The following is a 6791-nucleotide window of genomic DNA, read 5'->3' on the forward strand; positions in this document are numbered from 1 at the left end:
GGAGACTCACGGCAGCCCAGCTCCAGGTTGAGCTGTTGTTCAGCATCTTAGCTGTAGAGGGCAGTGTCACTGGTCCTCATATGTGGGATCTGAACTGGGGGCCCCTGGCGTCCCAAGCCAGCTCTTAACCAATGCACCACTCGGCCGACCCGTGACTGGCTTTTTTGACTTGCATGATGTTTTCAAGGTTGGTCCATGTTGTAGCATGTATCTTGGGCAAGGCAGCTCTTTTTAGCCAAGGGAGGAACAGAGCTGGAGGCCACAGCAGCTAAGACTTCCAGCAACTGAGGGAATGAGTGATTGATTTGTCTTGAGGTGGGTTCTGGGTGGCACACCACAGCATCCACTGCAACAGGAAACCAACAATGTCTGCTCTAAGAGGTGACTGCAAAACTCCAGATTAGTGCTGGAACCGGGTTAGGAATCGTTTCCTTTCCTTATTATCAAGGGGTGTTAACTGTCATCATAATAAAAGAATAACAGTGCATACATTTGAGGAAGACACTGAGCATGACGAGGGTCAGCCACCATCCAAGCAACATGGAGACACAGAAGGGTTAGCTGAGCCTCTGTCCTCAGGGAGCTCACGAGCCATTGCAGGGGACCTCTGAGCCGGGGCTCCTCACTGGCTTCGGAGTTGGAGGAGCTCAGTTAGAACCTGTGCTGGATTATATAAACGTTCTGCCAAGTGTCCCACTTTCCCACCCATGACATTCTTCCTGTGGGAAAATAATATATTACTGTCGCTAACTGAACTGTGTCTCCCAAAATCTATATGTTGAAGCCCTAACCCCCAATGTGACTGTATGTGGAGATGGGGCCCTTAAGGAGGTGATTAAGGTTACATGAGGTCATGAGGGTGGGGCCCTGATCCAATAGGATGGGTGTCCTTATAAGATGATGAAGAGAGAGCAGAAATGTGGAGACAGAGAAAAGACCATGTGAGGACACAGCAAGAAAGCGGCGGTCAACAAGTCAAGGATAGAGGCCTCAGGAGGAATCCAGTCCTGCCGGCACCTTGATCTTGGACTTCCAGCCTCCAGAACTGTGAGACATTAAATTTCTCATGTTTAAGCAGCCCTAGCAAACTAATATGATCCCCACTAGTTGAACTCATGTGCCCTGCTTGGTCTGAAAATGCAAGTGGAAGTGAGTGAGGTGTGTCACTTCCAAACAGAAGACTTAAGAACCTGTGTGTGGTTGTGCCGGGGGCTCCCTTCCCCTCTGCCATGAGAACAGCTATGTTCCTGGTAGAGGCTGCTCCAACCCCTGGGTCCCAAAGGGAAGCTGACGTAGCACAAAGCTGCAGACACCCATGACAGACAGGTAGCATGGGAAAAAGAAACCTTTATTATTGTAAGCCACTGAGATGAGGGCTGTTTGTTACTGCAGCATAAGCTAGCCCATCCTGACCTTTACAGACCCTAAGATCCATGGCTCTGAGAGCTTGGGTGAGTTTTTTCACCCCTATGAACTTTATGTATATAAAGGCATGATAATACCTGCCTGTTAGGGTCATTCATTCCTTTACCCAACACATATTCATTGAGTGCCTGCTGGGGGTCAGCCCTGGGCCATGTACTGCAATACAGAGGAAGCAGCAAAGACACAGAGCCTGCCCTCAAGGACTTCACAACTCAGACAAAAGCAAGTGAACAAATAAATAATTATAAGTTGTGATGATTACTGTGGTAGGCAGGATAATGGGCCCCCGAAGATGTCCATGTCTCAACCCCAGAACTAATGAATAGCCTCCGTTACATGGCAAAGGAGAATTCAGTTTGCAGATAGAATTAAGGTCAGCTGATCTTAAGTGGGGTGATGGTTCTGAATTAGCGGGATCAGCCCTGTAATCACAAGCTTCCTTCAAAATGGAAGAGGGAGGCAGGAGAGAGGGAACAGAGAGATAGGACATGAGAAGGCCTCATCCTGACATTGTTGGCTTTGAAGATGGAAGAAGGGGCCACGAGGCAAGGAATGCAGCGTCTCTAGAAGCTGGGGAAGCCAAGGAAACAGGTTCTCTGCTGGGGCCGCCCAGGAAGGAACGGGGCCCTGTGATGCCTGGATAACAGCCCAGTGAGGGCCTGTGTTGGACTTCTAACCTACGGAACTAGGAGGTAATAAGTTTGAGTTGTTCTAAGCCCCTAAATTTGTGGTAATTTGTTACCACAGCCACAAGAAACTAATGCAGTTGCTAAAAAGGAAAAAAACAAAGGGATTCAATAGAAATTCGGGGAGTGGGGCGCAGTGAAGGTGTGGTCAGGGAAGACCTCTGAAGACTTGGAATTTAAGCAGAGCCCTAAAGGATGCAAAGTGGGGAGAGAGGGTTTTTGTGCAGATCTGGTAAGTTAATGAAGGTGAGGAGTTGAGTATCATGCTTGGCACGCAGGAAGCAACCAGCGTGTAGTGACTGTGATGCTAAGATATATGTACAGTTTTATGGAAAAAATCCAGTAGCTGACAGGTAAGGCCATGTGTGTTCCTGCCTCCGTGGCTTTGCTCTTGCCACGCCCTCTGCCTGGAACACCTTTCTTCTTTTTCCGTGACTGAAAAAATCCTCCGCTGGTGTCAGGAGAAGCAAAGCCAGGTGACATTCCAGTTCCTTCCTCGGGGCTTTGATTTCATTCATTTCTGAGCAACTGTGATGAACATGAGGATGTCCCCCAGAGGTACTTCCAGTCCAGCCCCACCCGCCTTCCTCTCCTCTCCTTTCAGGATGGAAGGGGTGCTTTAGGAAGTTGGGGTGAGGAACAATGGGGGACCAGCAGTAGCCATAGTCACCCAACTTAGATGGGAGTAGAAATGATAAGGAAATAGAAGGAAAAGAAACTTCTGGCTTCTTCATCAACATCCCACCCAAACCCGCTTAAGAATATTCTGGGGGAAGCACATACAAAGTTATTATATATTATTTATTGTTTTATTGTTATTTAACAACTATGTGAAATGTGGGAATTTGAGTTACTAATTCTGTTCATTGTCTTGGAAAAAAAAAGTCGAGGTTTCTGGGCTGTCCTTTGCTCCTCCTTAAATCACCTGGTTTCTTCTTTTCTGCTTGGTGACCCAGCCTTCGAGGCCAGAACAGGAAGAGGGACCTGCTGTACTTCAGAAAATATTATTGTTGTCCTTTCTGCGTTTTTCCTGGAACAATGGCCTGGAGCTGGCATCTGATCGGCCCAACTTCCAGTCAAGGCCAAGGAGACTCGCTGAAATTGTTTCAATTCACCCAGCTCTGGAACACTCCATTCTCATTGACTGAGCACCCAACGAGCCATACTCAATATGAGCTGAATGTCCTGGAACTCAAGAAATTTAGTCATGTAAGATGTTTTAATCCTCTGTTCTTAAAACTCATAGGAGTGTGAAAAGAAAAGTGACTGATGGTGGTCGCTGTTTCTGCACTCAGCATAGCTGTTGTGACTGATTCCAATCCACCTGCTGCGGAGGGGCTGCTTGGGACTCACCATGCACCGTGCCCTTCGCCATGCCCTTCTCCACTTCTGTGCCTTTGCTCACAAGCTTGCCTGGAACACCCCCCTCTTGCCTCCCTGCGACCCCAGAAACCCCCTTCAACATCAGACTCCCTCAAGCAGAGTGAGATGCTTGCTTACTCTGTGATCTCATAGAACTTTCTGTGCATACCTTCATTGCAGCTTCTTATTGACCTGCCTACCACATTGGACTATGAGCTGCTACAGGCAGGGAACATTTCTTAATCATCTTAGTACCCCCACGGCCAGCACTGTGCCTGAAACAAGTGGATATTCAGCAAATATCTTTCAAACTAATAAGTGAAGGAAGGAATGACAGAGTGAACAGCGACCCCCTTCCTTTGTGTGCATCTATAGCCAAAGCCACCGTTACACTTTAGCTTTCAACTTCAAAGCTTTTAAAAAGAGCCAGAACATTCTAGATTATAGCAAAGTGTACTGATAAACCTACCTTTTGATGGCTGAAACTGTGTTCTTTATATTTCTTTTGTTCTCCCCACAGCAGCTAGAACACACAAGGCCTTCAATGCATAACTGTTGGGGGAAGCACCGACATACCCGACTGGAGACTGGCCAATTCTTTTTGTCCTAATTTACATACTTCTTTTGTACTGAGTAGCAAATATTAAATGACCTCAGGCCTACTAAATATTTTGGAGTGGTGAGCTGTTCGTTGGAGCTGAGATTTAAACTGTAATGCAAATAGGCCATTATACACTTGACAGCACATTGAAAATAGCCTGCAGCACTGACAAGAAAGTGTGTGTCTGGTCTTTGAAGTATCACATTTGCCAACCCACCAATGTAATGAGGAAACTACCCACGTGTCCATCAAGAGGAGAACACATCGACTGTGGTCCATTTATACAATGGTGCACAGCCAGCAGTTATACGAATGAACCATGGACTTTTGAGTGAATGAGTCAGATACAGAAAAGTGCATACTGATTGATTCCATTTTTATAAAGTGTCCAATTATCTTTTCAAGGGGCTGCAAGGGGTTCTTCTGGGTGCTGGTTACATAGGATGGATGTTCATTTCATGAAAATGCCGAGGAGCTGTTACCCTTAAAGATTTGTGCTCTTTATTAGCGTATAGGTTTGTATGAGTCTGCCTGGGCTGCCATGACAAAGTACCACCCATTGAGGGGTTTAAACAACAGAAATTCATTGTATTGCAGTTTTGGAGGCTGGAAGTCCAAAATCAAGGTGCCAGCAGGTTTGGTTTCTGCTGAGGCCTCTGTCCTTGGCTTGTAGATGACATCGCCTGGCTGTGTTCTCACACAGCTTTTCCTCTGTGTGTGCTCACTCCTGGTGCAGCGTCCTCTTCTTAGAAGGATACCAGTCCTATTGGATTATGGCCTCATTTAATTCCCTCTTTAAAGGCCCTATTTCCAAATACGGTCATTTGGAGATTCAGGCTTCAGCACTGTGGATTTGGGGGAGACACAATTCAGTCCATGACAATGTTATATTTCAGTAAAAAGTTACTTTAAGCCAAACAAAAGGCAAAAACACGCAACTAAAAAGCCCTTGGACTCCCAATCTTCCACAGGCAAAAGGGAGGCTTTTGAAGGCTGGGCAACTAGGAGAGCAGGCTTCTCCCCTCCCACTTTAGATGTGGATAGGAGACCAATCACCAGGGGAGGCCTCCTAGAGGATGGGGGTGGTCACAGAGTTTCTCCCAGGGAGCAGAATCGACCCTGATCAAGGGACTGCCTTTCCCCACTGTGGGAGCTGTACAATATCACACATCAGGATTTCAGAATTGCTGAACCAGGGACTGCTGTGTATCTCTCTTCTCTTTTCTGAAAGGGAGGTTTTATTATGAGTCCCCTGTCTTGCCCTAACATTTGCATTGCAAGTCTGGAGGTGGAGAGGCTAGCTCATTTTTAGTTCATAAGCTCTGCATTAGGGGGCCTCATACCCTGACCTGGAGGGTCAACACATCCCCCAGATCTCCAGGACTTTGAGCTGGGCGCAGTGATGAACATTGGGTGGAGTCCCCTTGGGGAGGGACTAACTGTGTCCCATGTGTGGAGGAAAAATAACGTGGCTATCTGGAGGCCAGAGGGTGGACTATAGCAGAAATTGTCGTGATCCTAACCAACCCAATTTCTCTTCTTGGCCACAGAAGACTATTTGCCAGCCTGCCTTGCAGTTAAATTGGGGGTCACATGGCAGGATTCTGGCCAAAGGAATGTCAGTGGAACCCTTGCAAACCTGGTTGTTCTCTTTGCTCTTCAGTCAGTCCAACACTGAAGAACCAATCAAGGACTCTAAGGAGGTTCAAGAACTGTGCTGTCCAATAGAAAAGCCTCTAGCTACATGTGGCTATTGTGCACTTGAAATGTGGCCACTGTGAGATGTGCTGCAAATGTAAAATACACACTGGGTTTCAAAGACTTAGTATAAAAAATAATGTAAAATAGCTCATTAATCATTTTTATGGGATTACATCATGTTGAAATGATAACATTTGGGGTATCTTGGGTTAAACTATATTTTTTAAATTAATTTCTTTACTTTTTTAATGTGGCTACCAGAAATTTTAAAATGTCCTAAGTGGTTGTGGCTCACATTATATTTCTATTGATCAGCCCTGTTCTAGAACAGTATTTCTTGGTCTTTTTTTTTTTTTAATTATCCCCTTAGGGGCCTTTTTAGACATTTCCTAATTTCCTCTCTCCCATGAAATCTGAAAAACACAGATATACTGTGTATCTGTTTATGTACTGTAGCCCTTGTGTGATCTAAGTTTCTTTTCACCCCTCCCCGCCAAGAACCACTTTTTGCTTTCTTGGGGGCAATATTTCTCATGTTGAGAGTGCATGTTTTAGAAGATGGTGGCATTGTGAGATGGGAGGAGCCAGAGTCCCTGAGCCACCACATTAAACCTGCTCCCCAATAAGAGCAAGAAACAAACCTTTATGGTAGAAACCACGGACTTTTTAGGATGTTTATTTTAGAGGCCCTGATTCATTACCCTGACACACCAAATCCTATATTTTATAACAACATCAATAAAAGAGATCTTAGCGAATCAAAAATCAGGGGTCCATGGGGCCTAACCTACACACACTCTGAACGTCTCACCATGTCAGGGAGCCCTCCAGCACCACCCCATCATCTCGCTTTGGCTGCCAGCTTCCTCTTCATGGTGTCTGTTCAACCCCACTGTGTCTTCTTCACTTCCTTTGCTTCCTCTGGAATGACTTTCTCCAGCTAGTCAGGCAAATCTTCCAGACTCAGCTCTAATGGCACTTCCTCCAGGAAGTCCTACCAGACACCATCGCTCCTG

Source organism: Hipposideros armiger, unplaced genomic scaffold (genome assembly GCF_001890085.2).
Source record: "Hipposideros armiger isolate ML-2016 unplaced genomic scaffold, ASM189008v1 scaffold_137, whole genome shotgun sequence".
Taxonomy (NCBI): domain Eukaryota; kingdom Metazoa; phylum Chordata; class Mammalia; order Chiroptera; family Hipposideridae; genus Hipposideros; species Hipposideros armiger.